General features: G+C 45.4%; 1 non-coding gene across 1 annotated transcript; it reads right to left on the reverse strand.

The window, feature by feature from the left end:
* Nucleotides 1-12,235: 12,235 nt before the first annotated feature.
* trnag-ucc (transfer RNA glycine (anticodon UCC)) lies at nt 12,236-12,307 on the reverse strand. The gene has a single exon. It is a non-coding gene; the product is annotated as a tRNA-Gly (tRNA).
* Between the last annotated feature and the right edge of the window lie 1,827 nt (nt 12,308-14,134).

Here is a 14,134-nt window from a genome sequence, read left to right on the forward strand (position 1 = left end):
GAGTTTCGTAAATGTGTGCAGGATGTTTTAGTATGCTTGTGGTCATGCGTATTTGCCTGTGGGTGTGTGTGGTAAACGTATGTGTGTTTGTGTATCTTTGTTTTTCTGTGTGTGTGTATGTTTTATGTGCGGTTGTGTGTAAAACTACCTGATACCATGAGCTGTACTGTGTCTCTCTGTCTTGGCCCAGCACCAGACACTGGTTTGACAGAGGCACACAGGGACTGTGGGGAATACTTGGAATTCCTGTTTTCCAGAGGAAGTTTTGTTGTTGTTGACTCATTCAGGGGAGGACCTATACCACACTAGGCTGACACTATAGCTGTCATGTTTACACTGAGAAATAAATACAGCTACACACACACACAGAGACAGAGAGAGACAGAGAGAGACAGAGAGAGACAGAGAGAGACAGAGACAGAGAGAGACAGAGAGAGACAGAGACAGAGACAGAGAGAGACAGAGACAGAGACAGAGACAGAGACAGAGACAGAGACAGAGACAGAGAGAGAGAACTCCTCATCAATGAGATATCAACTCTCCACACAAAGCAGGATCAGCATAAGATACTATTTACTGATTGCGTATGCCTTGAGCAGTTCTGAAATGGGCCATGTTAAGAGGTTCAAAAAACCCTGTTTGTCCTTATGACTCACCTCACAGGTTCCAGGTGACCTCATGGGGAACAGACACGGTGATCAGAGAGAGCTGCTATGACCTCACGGGGAACAGACACGGTGATCAGAGAGAGCTGCTATGACCTCATGGGGAACAGACACGGTGATCAGAGAGAGCTGCTATGACCTCACGGGGAACAGACACGGTGATCAGAGAGAGCTGCTATGACCTCATGGGGAACAGACACGGTGATCAGAGAGAGCTGCTATGGCCTCATGGGGAACAGACACGGTAATCAGAGAGAGCTGCTATGACCTCACGGGGAACAGACACGGTGATCAGAGAGAGCTGCTATGACCTCATGGGGAACAGACACGGTGATCAGAGAGAGCTGCTATGACCTCACGGGGAACAGACACGGTGATCAGGGAGAGCTGCTATGACCTCACGGGGAACAGACACGGTAATCAGAGAGAGCTGCTATGACCTCATGGGGAACAGACACCGTGATCAGAGAGAGCTGCTATGGCCTCATGGGGAACAGACACGGTGATCAGAGAGAGCTGCTATGACTTCATGGGGAACAGACACGATGATCAGGGAGAACTGCTAATCTACTGCTCATCACATGTCAAAGCCAAAGAGATCCTTCAGTCTCGTATTATATATAAATGTAAGCGTGAACACAGACTCTATGTAAACGTTGTTTTCTGGATTTTTGATGCACATGTCACCATGGCGCCGGTTGCCTTGTATGTGCAATCATCAAAGTTCAAGCTACCGCCGTACAGAAAGGATTTTCTATTTCATTGAGTCTAGCGAGCTACTTTATAAGAATAGACTAAAGGTCAACTAGGCTAAGCTGTCTGAACTAGCATCTGTGCTGTGCTAGGTGAAACAACTAGCTATCTTGTTTGTTAAAAAACAGCCAACAACTGGAAATGCATTAAAATGACCTCATCAGTCCGTTTCTCACAGCTTCCTGTTTCATACATGATTTCCATTAAGGAACGATGTCAGTCATTTATCGCTGAATACATTACGTATTGTTGGCAAAACCGCTAACAGCTAAGCTAGGCAGCAGTGCACCACACAAACACAGGAAGTTAAAAAACAACCAAGAAGTTGATGGGCCTATATGGATTTACAACACCGGAAATTATAAAATAACTTTATTAACAGCCATGGCACCTTAACACCCAGGGCTCTCTGTGCATTTCCTCCTACCACTGCAGCTAGACTGTGACAGACAGCAACAGTTGCCGGCTAGCTTCCTAACTATTTTGTTCTCACAGGGTCTGCAACAGATGGGGAGGCGGGCGGTGAGGCGCAAAGTAGAGAGATGTAAAATGGAGGTGACAATCCCAGAGAAGGCTGAGACATTTGCCACCGAGACTGACTGAGACTGACTGGGGGAGATCCTTTAAGGCCCTCAGTGCCTCAAGGACATAACCCCCTGCTCCCTTTCTCCTCTCTCTCCCACAGAGTCAAGTGCAGAGGGGGTGAGGGGTGTGTCCTCTTCAGCTTCCTTTTAAGGCCATGGTGTGAGGGCGATCAGGGTCCATCCACCCTCAGGATGTAGAGAACTCTGCCGTGAGGCCGTGGTGATGCCAGAGATAGGGATGTATGAGTCTGGCTTCTCGAGCCGCTGAACATGTGCCTTTAGGAAGGAGGGGGAAAGAGTGAGAAAGAAATATGGAGTGATAGAGAGGGAAAGAGAGTTAACATGTATGTTTAGTGCTTAGCGCCAGACACCCTGTGTTCTTGGATGCGGAGTCAGACGGAATGTTCATTCCAAAGTCCTACAATAGGGCCAGGAACATTTGAACAATTCCATGTCAAATGTTATTTCCAATTTAGCAACAATGTCGGTTGGAGCTACAAGTACAGACAAGGCCTGGAACCATCCAATGGTAGTATTGCATCAGTTCCAACCAGTGTATACTCTAAAAGGCTGTATTCCCAAAAGGATGGACTTACAGGGCACTATGAGAGGATGTCAAACAAACCTCCACTTCTCCCATCCCCCAGACCAGTAAAAGTCCTCCTGTCCTGTTCACAGCATGGGCTGGGCCTTCCAGAGAATGTGCTTTATATCACCAGTAATTGCTTGTGATTCTCCCTCTTGACTTCAAAGGCAGGGTGCACGGCAGCTCAGGGGTCAAAGGCGAGACCGTTGCCCAAACGCCCCCCAATTTCCTGTTGCCGTCTGGCTTGCTCTCTGAGCAGGAAGAGGAAGAGGGATCTGAGGCGAAGGCCGTGAACTCTGGGACTGTCTGACGAGACAGAGCTCCATACTTCCCTGTCTGTCTGTCTGTCTGTCTGTCTGTCTGTCCATCTGTCTGTTTATCTCTCTATTTATCTCTCTGCTTATCTGTCCATCTGTCTTTCTGTCTGTTGGTCCCTCCATCCATCTGTCGTTCCGTCCGTCTGTCCTTCTGTCTGGCTAATGCCTCCTCAATTTACATCTCAGTTAGCATAGTTGTGCATATTAGTTTTGGCTTTATCCTATTCTGTGGCTCTAATAATAGGACTATACCATAATGGTGATTACATGGTCCTTTAAACAACGTTTTCCAGAGAATAACTACAGTATAATCAGTGGGCCATGGTGGTGACGAACAGAGATGAAAATGTGGACAAGGGCAGAGTCTTCATCTTGGCTGTACATTCTAGTCCTATCTGTGCCCCTAACCCACATCTGTCAGATGTCCCAGAGGAGAGACTACGGGGCAGTTAGTTGTCATTATCATAAGGTAATGCAGAGTGATCAGATGTCCCGGGGGAGAGACTACGGGGCAGCTAGTTGTCATTATCATAAGGTAATGCAGGGCGATCAGATGTCCCAGGGGAGAGACTACGGGGCAGTTAGTTGTCATTATCATAAGGTAATGTAGAGCGATCAGATGTCCCAGGGGAGAGACCATTGGGCAGTTAGTTGTCATTATCATAAGGTAATGTAGAGCGATCAGATGTCCCGGGGGAGAGACTACGGGGCAGCTAGTTGCCATTATCATAAGGTCATGCAGAGTGATCAGATGTCCCAGGGGAGAGACTACGGGGCAGTTAGTTGTCATTATCATAAGGTAATGCAGAGTGATCAGATGTCCCAGGGGAGAGACTACGGAGCTGTGAGGGCATCAGGGAGGAGCTCGTGATAAACATGGCATTGGGACTCCACTGGGATATACAGGTAGAGAGCTATCTAAAACTCACTAAGGACTGTATTCATGGACACACACACACACACACACACACACACGCCACCCAGTCCCTATGTCCAGGACAGGTTGAAGGTCCCGGAGCGTTGTTTTTGTTTAATAGCCTATATCAAGATGAATTACTTTGAAAAACAGTGCTGCTGTTAGCTACAGATTGGGAGTTGTTGAGGACAAAATGGTTTATATTGGTTCTACAGACAGTAAGCATTTGGTTTCCAAACTTTGTCCTGCGATTTTATTTTGAAATCTGCAAAAAGCAAACCGACAGCTGCAACCTGCCATAGAAATATAATCCACAGACGGCTGTTCCCATTCAAGTCAGCGCTGACATCCACTGTCAGTGTACCCATGAGTTTAACAGTCAAATTGCCAGGGTCAGAGGTTACAAACCCCTTCTATGGATTGTATGTCAATGGCCACAACGCAACAATCTGTATATTTGGTGCTCATGCTGCCCAAGCTGATGCCTTCCTGACTATAGGCATACTGGTAACTGCCAAAATTAAGGAAACACGTGAGTAAAGGAGGGATATGGCAGGGGGTGGCAGGTGGCCTAGTGGTTACAGCGTTGGGCCAGTAACCAGCAGGTAGCCTAGTGGTTAGAGCATTGGGCCAGTAACCAGCAGGTAGCCTAGTGGTTAGAGCATTGGGCCAGTAACCAGCAGGTAGCTTAGTGGTTAGAGCAATGGGCCAGTAACCAGCAGGTAGCCTAGTGGTTGGAGCATTGGGGCCAGTAACCAGCAGGTAGCCTAGTGGTTAGAGTGTTGGGTCAGTAACCAGCAGGTAGCATAGTGGTTTAGAGTGTTGGGCCAGTAACCAGCAGGTAGCCTGGTGGTTAGAGTGTTGGGTCAGTAACCAGCAGGTAGCCTAGTGGTTAGAGCATTGGGCCAGTAACCAGCAGGTAGCTTAGTGGTTAGAGTGTTGGGTCAGTAACCAGCAGGTAGCCTAGTGGTTAGAACATTGGGCCAGTAACCAGCAGGTAGCCTAGTGGTTAGAGCATTGGGCCAGTAACCAGCAGGTAGCCTAGTGGTTAGAGCATTGGGTCAGTAACCAGCAGGTAGCCTAGTGGTTAGAGCGTTGGGCCAGTAACCAGCAGGTAGCCTAGTGGTTAGAGTGTTGGGTCAGTAACCAGCAGATAGACTAGTGGTAAGTGCATTGGGCCAGCAGGTAAGATCGTGGTTAAAGTGTTGGGCCAGTAACTGGAAGGTTGCTGAATCAAATCCCTGAGTTGACAAGATAAAAATGTGTGGTTTTGCCCCTGGACAAGGCAGTTAACCTGTTCCTAGACTCCCCTTGTAAATAAGATTTGTTTCTTAACCGAATTTCCTAGTTAAATTAAAAATACAAAGTATATGATGTCGGGTGCAATTTCCTGACATGGTTTAGGTCTGTCTGCTTGTAGACATGGTTTAGGTCTGCTTGTTGACATGGTTTAGGTCTGCTTGTTGACATGGTTTAGGTCTGCTTGTTGACATGGTTTAGGTCTGCTTGTTGACATGGTTTAGGTCTGCTTGTTGACATGGTTTAGGTCTGCTTGTTGACATGGTTTAGGTCTGCTTGTTGACATGGTTTAGGTCTGCTTGTAGACATGGTTTAGGTCTGCTTGTTGACATGGTTTAGGTCTGCTTGTTGACATGGTTTAGGTCTGCTTGTTGACATGGTTTAGGTCTGCTTGTTGACATGGTTTAGGTCTGCTTGTTGACATGGTTTAGGTCTGCTTGTTGACATGGTTTAGGTCTGCTTGTTGACATGGTTTAGGTCTGCTTGTAGACATGGTTTAGGTCTGCTTGTAGACATGGTTTAGGTCTGCTTGTTGACATGGTTTAGGTCTGCTTGTTGACATGGTTTAGGTCTGCTTGTTGACATAGTTTAGGTCTGCTTGTAGACATGGTTTAGGTCTGCTTGTTGACATGGTTTAGGTCTGCTTGTTGACATGGTTTAGGTCTGCTTGTTGACATGGTTTAGGTCTGCTTGTTGACATGGTTTAGGTCTGCTTGTAGACATGGTTTAGGTCTGCTTGTAGACATGGTTTAGGTCTGCTTGTAGACATGGTTTAGGTCTGCTTGTAGACATGGTTTAGGTCTGCTTGTAGACATGGTTTAGGTCTGCTTGTAGACATGGTTTAGGTCTGCTTGTAGACATGGTTTATCTGCTTGTTGACATGGTTTAGGTCTGCTTGTAGACATGGTTTAGGTCTGTCTGCTTGTTGACATGGTTTAGGTCTGCTTGTAGACATGGTTTAGGTCTGCTTGTTGACATGGTTTAGGTCTGCTTGTTGACATGGTTTAGGTCTGCTTGTAGACATGGTTTAGGTCTGCTTGTTGACATGGTTTAGGTCTGCTTGTAGACATGGTTTAGGTCTGCTTGTTGACATGGTTTAGGTCTGCTTGTTGACATGGTTTAGGTCTGCTTGTAGACATGGTTTAGGTCTGCTTGTTGACATGGTTTAGGTCTGCTTGTTGACATGGTTTAGGTCTGCTTGTTGACATGGTTTAGGTCTGCTTGTAGACATGGTTTAGGTCTGCTTGTAGACATGGTTTAGGTCTGCTTGTTGACATGGTTTAGGTCTGCTTGTTGACATGGTTTAGGTCCTCTTGTAGACATGGTTTAGGTCTGCTTGTAGACATGGTTTAGGTCTGCTTGTAGACATGGTTTAGGTCTGCTTGTAGACATGGTTTAGGTCTGCTTGTTGACATGGTTTAGGTCTGCTTGTTGACATGGTTTAGGTCTGCTTGTTGACATGGTTTAGGTCTGCTTGTTGACATGGTTTAGGTCTGCTTGTTGACATGGTTTAGGTCTGCTTGTTGACATGGTTTAGGTCTGCTTGTTGACATGGTTTAGATCTGCTTGTAGACATGGTTTAGGTCTGTCTGCTTGTAGACATGGTTTAGGTCTGCTTGTTGACATGGTTTAGGTCTGCTTGTTGACATGGTTTAGGTCTGCTTGTTGACATGGTTTAGGTCTGCTTGTTGACATGGTTTAGGTCTGCTTGTTGACATGGTTTAGGTCTGCTTGTTGACATGGTTTAGGTCGGCTTGTTGACATGGTTTAGGTCTGCTTGTTGACATGGTTTAGGTCTGTCTGCTTGTTGACATGGTTTAGGTCTGTCTGCTTGTTGACATGGTTTCGGTCTGCTTGTTGACATGGTTTCGGTCTGCTTGTTGACATGGTTTAGGTCTGCTTGTTGACATGGTTTAGGTCTGCTTGTTGACATTGTTTAGGTCTGCTTGTTGACATGGTTTAGGTCTGCTTGTTGACATGGTTTAGGTCTGCTTGTTGACATGGTTTAGGTCTGCTTGTTGACATGGTTTAGGTCTGCTTGTTGACATGGTTTCGGGTCTGCTTGTTGACATGGTTTAGGTCTGCTTGTTGACATGGTTTAGGTCTGCTTGTTGACATGGTTTAGGTCTGCTTGTAGACATGGTTTAGGTCTGCTTGTTGACATGGTTTAGGTCTGCTTGTTGACATGGTTTAGGTCTGCTTGTTGACATGGTTTAGGTCTGCTTGTTGACATGGTTTAGGTCTGCTTGTTGACATGGTTTAGGTCTGCTTGTTGACATGGTTTAGGTCTGCTTGTAGACATGGTTTAGGTCTGCTTGTTGACATGGTTTAGGTCTGCTTGTTGACATGGTTTAGGTCTGCTTGTTGACATGGTTTAGGTCTGCTTGTTGACATGGTTTAGGTCTGCTTGTTGACATGGTTTAGGTCTGCTTGTTGACATGGTTTAGGTCTGCTTGTTGACATCGTATAGGTCTGCATGTAGACATGGTTTAGGTCTGCTTGTAGACATGGTTTAGGTCTGCTTGTTGACATGGTTTAGGTCTGCTTGTTGACATGGTTTAGGTCTGCTTGTTGACATAGTTTAGGTCTGCTTGTAGACATGGTTTAGGTCTGCTTGTTGACATGGTTTAGGTCTGCTTGTTGACATGGTTTAGGTCTGCTTGTTGACATGGTTTAGGTCTGCTTGTTGACATGGTTTAGGTCTGCTTGTAGACATGGTTTAGGTCTGCTTGTAGACATGGTTTTGGTCTGCTTGTAGACATGGTTTAGGTCTGCTTGTAGACATGGTTTAGGTCTGCTTGTAGACATGGTTTAGGTCTGCTTGTAGACATGGTTTAGGTCTGCTTGTAGACATGGTTTAGGTCTGCTTGTTGACATGGTTTAGGTCTGCTTGTTGACATGGTTTAGGTCTGCTTGTTGACATGGTTTAGGTCTGCTTGTTGACATGGTTTAGGTCTGTCTGCTTGTAGACATGGTTTAGGTATGCTTGTTGACATGGTTTAGGTCTGCTTGTTGACATGGTTTAGGTCTGCTTGTTGACATGGTTTAGGTCTGCTTGTTGACATGGTTTAGGTCTGCTTGTTGACATGGTTTAGGTCTGCTTGTTGACATGGTTTAGGTCTGCTTGTTGACATGGTTTAGGTCTGCTTGTTGACATGGTTTAGGTCTGCTTGTTGACATGGTTTAGGTCTGCTTGTTTACATGGTTTAGGTCTGTCTGCTTGTTGACATGGTTTAGGTCTGTCTGCTTGTTGACATGGTTTCGGTCTGCTTGTTGACATGGTTTCGGTCTGCTTGTTGACATGGTTTAGGTCTGCTTGTTGACATGGTTTAGGTCTGCTTGTTGACATGGTTTAGGTCTGCTTGTTGACATGGTTTAGGTCTGCTTGTTGACATGGTTTAGGTCTGCTTGTTGACATGGTTTAGGTCTGCTTGTTGACATGGTTTAGGTCTGCTTGTTGACATGGTTTCGGGTCTGCTTGTTGACATGGTTTAGGTCTGCTTGTTGACATGGTTTAGGTCTGCTTGTTGACATGGTTTAGGTCTGCTTGTTGACATGGTTTAGGTCTGCTTGTTGACATGGTTTAGGTCTGCTTGTTGACATGGTTTAGGTCTGCTTGTTGACATGGTTTAGGTCTGCTTGTTGACATGGTTTAGGTCTGCTTGTTGACATGGTTTAGGTCTGCCTGTAGACATGGTTTAGGTCTGCTTGTTGACATGGTTTAGGTCTGCTTGTTGACATGGTTTAGGTCTGTCTGCTTGTTGACATGGTTTAGGTCTGCTTGTTGACATGGTTTAGGTCTGTCTGCTTGTTGACATGGTTTAGGTCTGCTTGTAGACATGGTTTAGGTCTGCTTGTTGACATGGTTTAGGTCTGCTTGTTGACATGGTTTAGGTCTGCTTGTTGACATGGTTTCGGTCTGCTTGTAGACTCTATGCCAAGGAGCGTTGAAGCTGTTCTGGCAGCTCCTGGTGACTCAACTCCCTTTTAAGACACTTTATGTGGATGTTGTCTTGATTTTGGCAGATGTGCTTGTGATAAAACTTGGTCAACAGTTATTTTTTTTATAAACTATTGATCCTCTGTGGCTAAATGATGATCTCGGGTGTATTTTGAACAATGAGAGTGGGCTCCTGTGGTTGGATAAAAAATTGACCTTGTAGGCTTGGACTCACATAAATTGGTTAGTCACATTTATTTATTTATTATGCAGTTCATTTTAATGTAATCTCTGGAGGTCGGGGGCCCACAGTTACCTACTGGGCCCATACATCCTGTCCTCCCCCAACTGATGATTAGCAGAGCGGCAGCAGGCTGCAGCAGGCTATCTATACTCATTGAGAGCGGGCTCCTGTGGTTAGTGGCTGCAGTAAAACATATATACAGTACATTATATAATATTATATTAGTATAGTATAGTATAGTATATTATATAATATATGCAGTATGTATTTCCTTTATTACAATTTTATGTAAAAAATAAATATACATTTATATTTTTTCATTTTCTTATAGTACATAAATAATATGCAAAATGAGACTTAAAAATTGGCTTCCAAATCACTGCAGTGTGCCATGACAATCCTGTGTGTTGAGTTTGTGTACTCAAAGTTACTGGGCCCAGGGGCTTCAGCCCCGGTAAGCCCCTGCATCAATCGGCCCCTGCCTATGGCTCATGGTTGGCTGTAACTCTGTATGTGCTTGGGCCTGGGCTGTCGGGGGGGGGGGGGGGGGGGGGGAGATGAGGGAGGTAATGTGGAAGCAGCCCCAGACCTAAATTACACTGCGGCATGGTCCCTCTCAAAGCCGACATCTGGGATTGGCCCTGACAACTGGATGCCGAGCTGCTCTAATTTAGGCAACTTTGTTTCTAACCCTATAATAGAGTCAGTATAGGACCGCAGGGCTGCCACGGCGGAGGGCAGGAGGAGACTAGCAACTTCTAGCAAAGTAAAAACAGTAATTTTACTCAGGCTACAGGGCTCTCCTTCTAAAGAGGATATGCACATGTTGTTGTGTTCTTTCTTCTGTTTTCATTGTCCTGTTTATTCTGAGGATGAAGGCCTACCACTGTTCTGCACTATTGGTAGGGACAGAAGAGGAAGTCCTTTATTCTGGGTTTTATTTAGAAACTGTGAGTGTTTGTCTGTTTTCTGAATCAAGGGGAGACCCAACTGTCACCTAGAAAATTAAAAAAGAAAAGACAAGAAACTTTAGATTGACATTCATCGTCTTTGTTTGAGCAAAGCAGGCGTGTGTAGAGCAGGTATAGCTAGGATGTAACAAAATGGTAACTTGTAATTATACTGGGAGCAGCTTCGGCCTGGGCCAGCCCACTCTGCTCAGAGTCGGGGTGTGTTCACAATCACAATGTTCTGCTATGTTGCTGAGGATTTCACAGGTCTGAATGTACAGGATAAATGTATGAAATGTGGAAATGTACCTATCTTGATCTTCAAAAAGTCGTTATGGAGACCACATTGCTTTTACCAATCCAGTCCTGTTGGGTCTGTGAGGGACAAGGCAGGAAGGTAGTCCCCTGTGAATGTGAGTCTGGCCCCTGGCTAAGCATCCCTTCCCCACTGGAAAAACTAAACATACCTTCACTGCTGAATCCCTTCTCATTCCACAATGCGATGGTGGTATAGTGGTGAGCATAGCTCCCTTTCACGCAGTGAGCAGTTAACCTGAGTTTGCTTCTTGGCCATCGTGGTCTAAAGGCTTCTACACCTGCATTGCTTGCTGTTTGGGGTTTTAGGCTGGGTTTCTGTACAGCACTTTGAGATATCAGCTGATGTAAGAAGGACTATATAAATACAATTTGATTGATTGATTGATTATAGTACATAAATAATATGCAAACTGAGGCTTAAGAATTGTTTTCCAAATCACTGCAGTGTGCCATGATAATCCTGTGTGTTGGGTTTGTGTACTCAAGTCAATGTTTATTTGTGTCGTGTGTGTGTGTGTATGTGTGTGTGTGTGTGTGTGTGTGTGACGTGTGCATTCTTGTGTGATTATGAGAGAGGGAGAGGGAGAGAGCGAGAGAGGGAGCGGGAGAGGGAGGGAGAGCGGGAGAGGGAGAGAGCGGGAGAGGGAGGGAGAGGGAGAGAGGAAGAGGGAGAGAGAGAGAGCGGGAGAGGGAGAGAGCGGGAGAGGGAGGCAGAGGGAGAGAGGGAGGGAGGGAGAGAGATAGAGATGTTATGTATATTGTATGTTAGTGTAGAGAGAGAGATAGAGATGTTATGTATATTATATGTTAGTGTAGAGAGAGAGATGTTATGTATATTATATGTTAGTGTAGAGAGGGGTTTCCCAAACTATGGTTCTGCTCCTAATTAGGATTCAACTATGACTGCAGAAAGAACAGGGTGTCAGCTATGACTGTAGAAAGAACGGGGTGTCAGCTATGACTGTAGAAAGAACGGGGTGTCAGCTATGACTGTAGAAAGAACGGGGTGTCAGCTATGACTGTAGAAAGAACGGGGTGTCAGCTATGACTGTAGAAAGAACAGGGTGTCAGCTAAGACTGTAGAAATAACGGGGTGTCAGCTATGACTGTAGAAAGAACAGGGTGTCAGCTAAGACTGTAGAAAGAACAAGGTGTCAGCTATGACTACAGAAAGAACAGGGTGTCAGCTATGACTGTAGAAAGAACGGGGTGTCAGCTAAGACTGTAGAAAGAACGGGGTGTCAGCTATGACTACAGAAAGAACAGGGTGTCAGCTATGACTACAGAAAGAACGGGGTGTCAGCTATGACTACAGAAAGAACGGGGTGTCAGCTATGACATGACACCTTGGCTTTGTTTATTTAACTACGGTAGGTGAAGTGGATTTATATCCGGTAACAGAATTGCATCATGGGTCCCTGATGTGTACTACACAGAAATACATAATGATGGATATGAATGTCATTCTCTTCACGGTGATGTATCTTGCAGAGATTCAATTCCCACTCAACTCCTACAGGTTTTAACGACAACCCACTCAACTCCTACAGGTTTTAACAACACAACCCACTCAATAGTGCTGTTTGAATGCAAACAACATTGCTGGGTTTTGGATTTTCGTATGTAAAACCTCCTTCAGCGATCAGTGAAAATTAAAAGCATCTGCGTTGGCCGGGAATCGAACCCGGGTCAACTGCTTGGAAGGCAGCTATGCTCACCACTATACCACCAACGCTAGTGGAGAAAAAGGAATTCAACAGGGGAATTGTAGGTTTGTGTCAAGTATTTCAAGAATAACTCTCTCGCTCTCGCTTGGATATTGGACTTTCATGGTGAAACCTGCTCATGTATTGAGTCCACCACACACTGAGATGGAGGAACAAAACACTCCACACTGAGATGGAGGAACAAAACACTCCACACTGAGATGGAGGAACAAAACACTCCACACTGAGATGGAGAAACAAAACATTAAACTGTGGTCCTGCCTGTAGCTCAGTTGGTAGGTCATGGTGCTTGCAAAATGTGGGTAGTTTGTTTGATTCCCGGGACCACCCATATGTAAAAAGTGTGCGCTCATGACTGTAAGTCGCTTTGGATACAAGTGTCTACAAAATTACATATTTTTTATTATAGATGATAAACATTTTAATCTGTATTCAATGTGAAATAACTGTAAGGGTTGAGATGAACAGTAAGGTTAAATATTCTTCTTCGTCTGGTTGTCTTCCGTCTCTGACCACCAATCTGAAACAACTGGATTGCTGTTAATAATATTGCTGCTCCCCATCCGATGTGAGCTGAGGCCACCGCTGCGTCCAGCAACGCACAACGTTGTGGAACTTGTGGATAATGCAGTTTAAGTGCACAACCAGCTGGGGGCACTGTTAGCACAGAACTTCAGGCTTGATTCAATCCGATCTGCTTTAGCCGACATCAGCACAGCGGTTGTTGAGGCGGTGCCGGAGGTGGAACGGCATTAGAGATGTCTAATCCACAAGTGTATCCTGGCATTATACCTAAAGCGGAAATAGCCATTGGCTGCACAGAGTCGCATTAAGATAAATCTCATGCAGCCGTGTTTACTAGTTCAACACACCGGCATGTGAGATGTAATCTACACCTGGGGGTTAGGCTGATACAAATCCTCATTCATTTGTTTAATACATTTCTATTTGAGCTTCCGAAGTCCTATATAGCCTACACTTTCTCATTCACAACTTGTAACACGAGTTGGGTGGGTGTGGCTTCATGGCAATGATCACAAGAGCTGCTCACTGATTTGACTGTTCCACCTGCCAAAACATCAGCTATGTGGTGTCGGCTATCGCTGGTTAATGCTTGATCAGATGTAATTTAATAAAAGGTAAGATTTTAATAAAAGGTCAAGGCAATGTTTTTAAAAGTATAGTTACATTGTTACTGCACAGGTTTAAGCACAACATTCTATAAAGTGTTAAACAGTTGTTCATATTTAACTTGCAATAATCTCACATCAGGGATATCATGTAAATCAATGTTTCCCAAACTTTTTATAGTCCTCAAACAATCAACCTCCAGCTGTGTACCCCCTCTAGCACCAGGGTCAGCACACTCCAGCTGTGTACCCCCTCTAGCACCAGGGTCAGCGCACTCCAGCTGTGTACCCCCTCTAGCACTAGGGTCAGCGCACTCCAGCTGTGTACCCCCTCTAGCACCAGGGTCAGCGCACTCCAGCTGTGTACCCCCTCTAGCACCAGGGTCAGCGCACTCCAGCTGTGTACCCCCTCTAGCACCAGGGTGAGCACACTCCAGCTGTGTACCCCCTCTAGCACCAGGGTTAGCACACTCCAGCTGTGTACCCCCTCTAGCACCAGGGTCAGCGCACTCCAGCTGTGTACCCCCTCTAGCACCAGGGTCAGCACACTCTCAAATGTTGTTTTTTGCCATCATTGTAAGCCTGCCACACCCACACACTATACAATACATTTATTAAACATAAGAATGAGTGTGAGTTTTTGCCACAACCCGACTCATAAGAAGAGCTCTTATAGGACCAGGGCACCAATAATAATATAATGAT

The sequence above is a fragment of the Oncorhynchus clarkii genome, chromosome 26, assembly GCF_045791955.1.
Source record: "Oncorhynchus clarkii lewisi isolate Uvic-CL-2024 chromosome 26, UVic_Ocla_1.0, whole genome shotgun sequence".
NCBI lineage: Eukaryota > Metazoa > Chordata > Actinopteri > Salmoniformes > Salmonidae > Oncorhynchus > Oncorhynchus clarkii.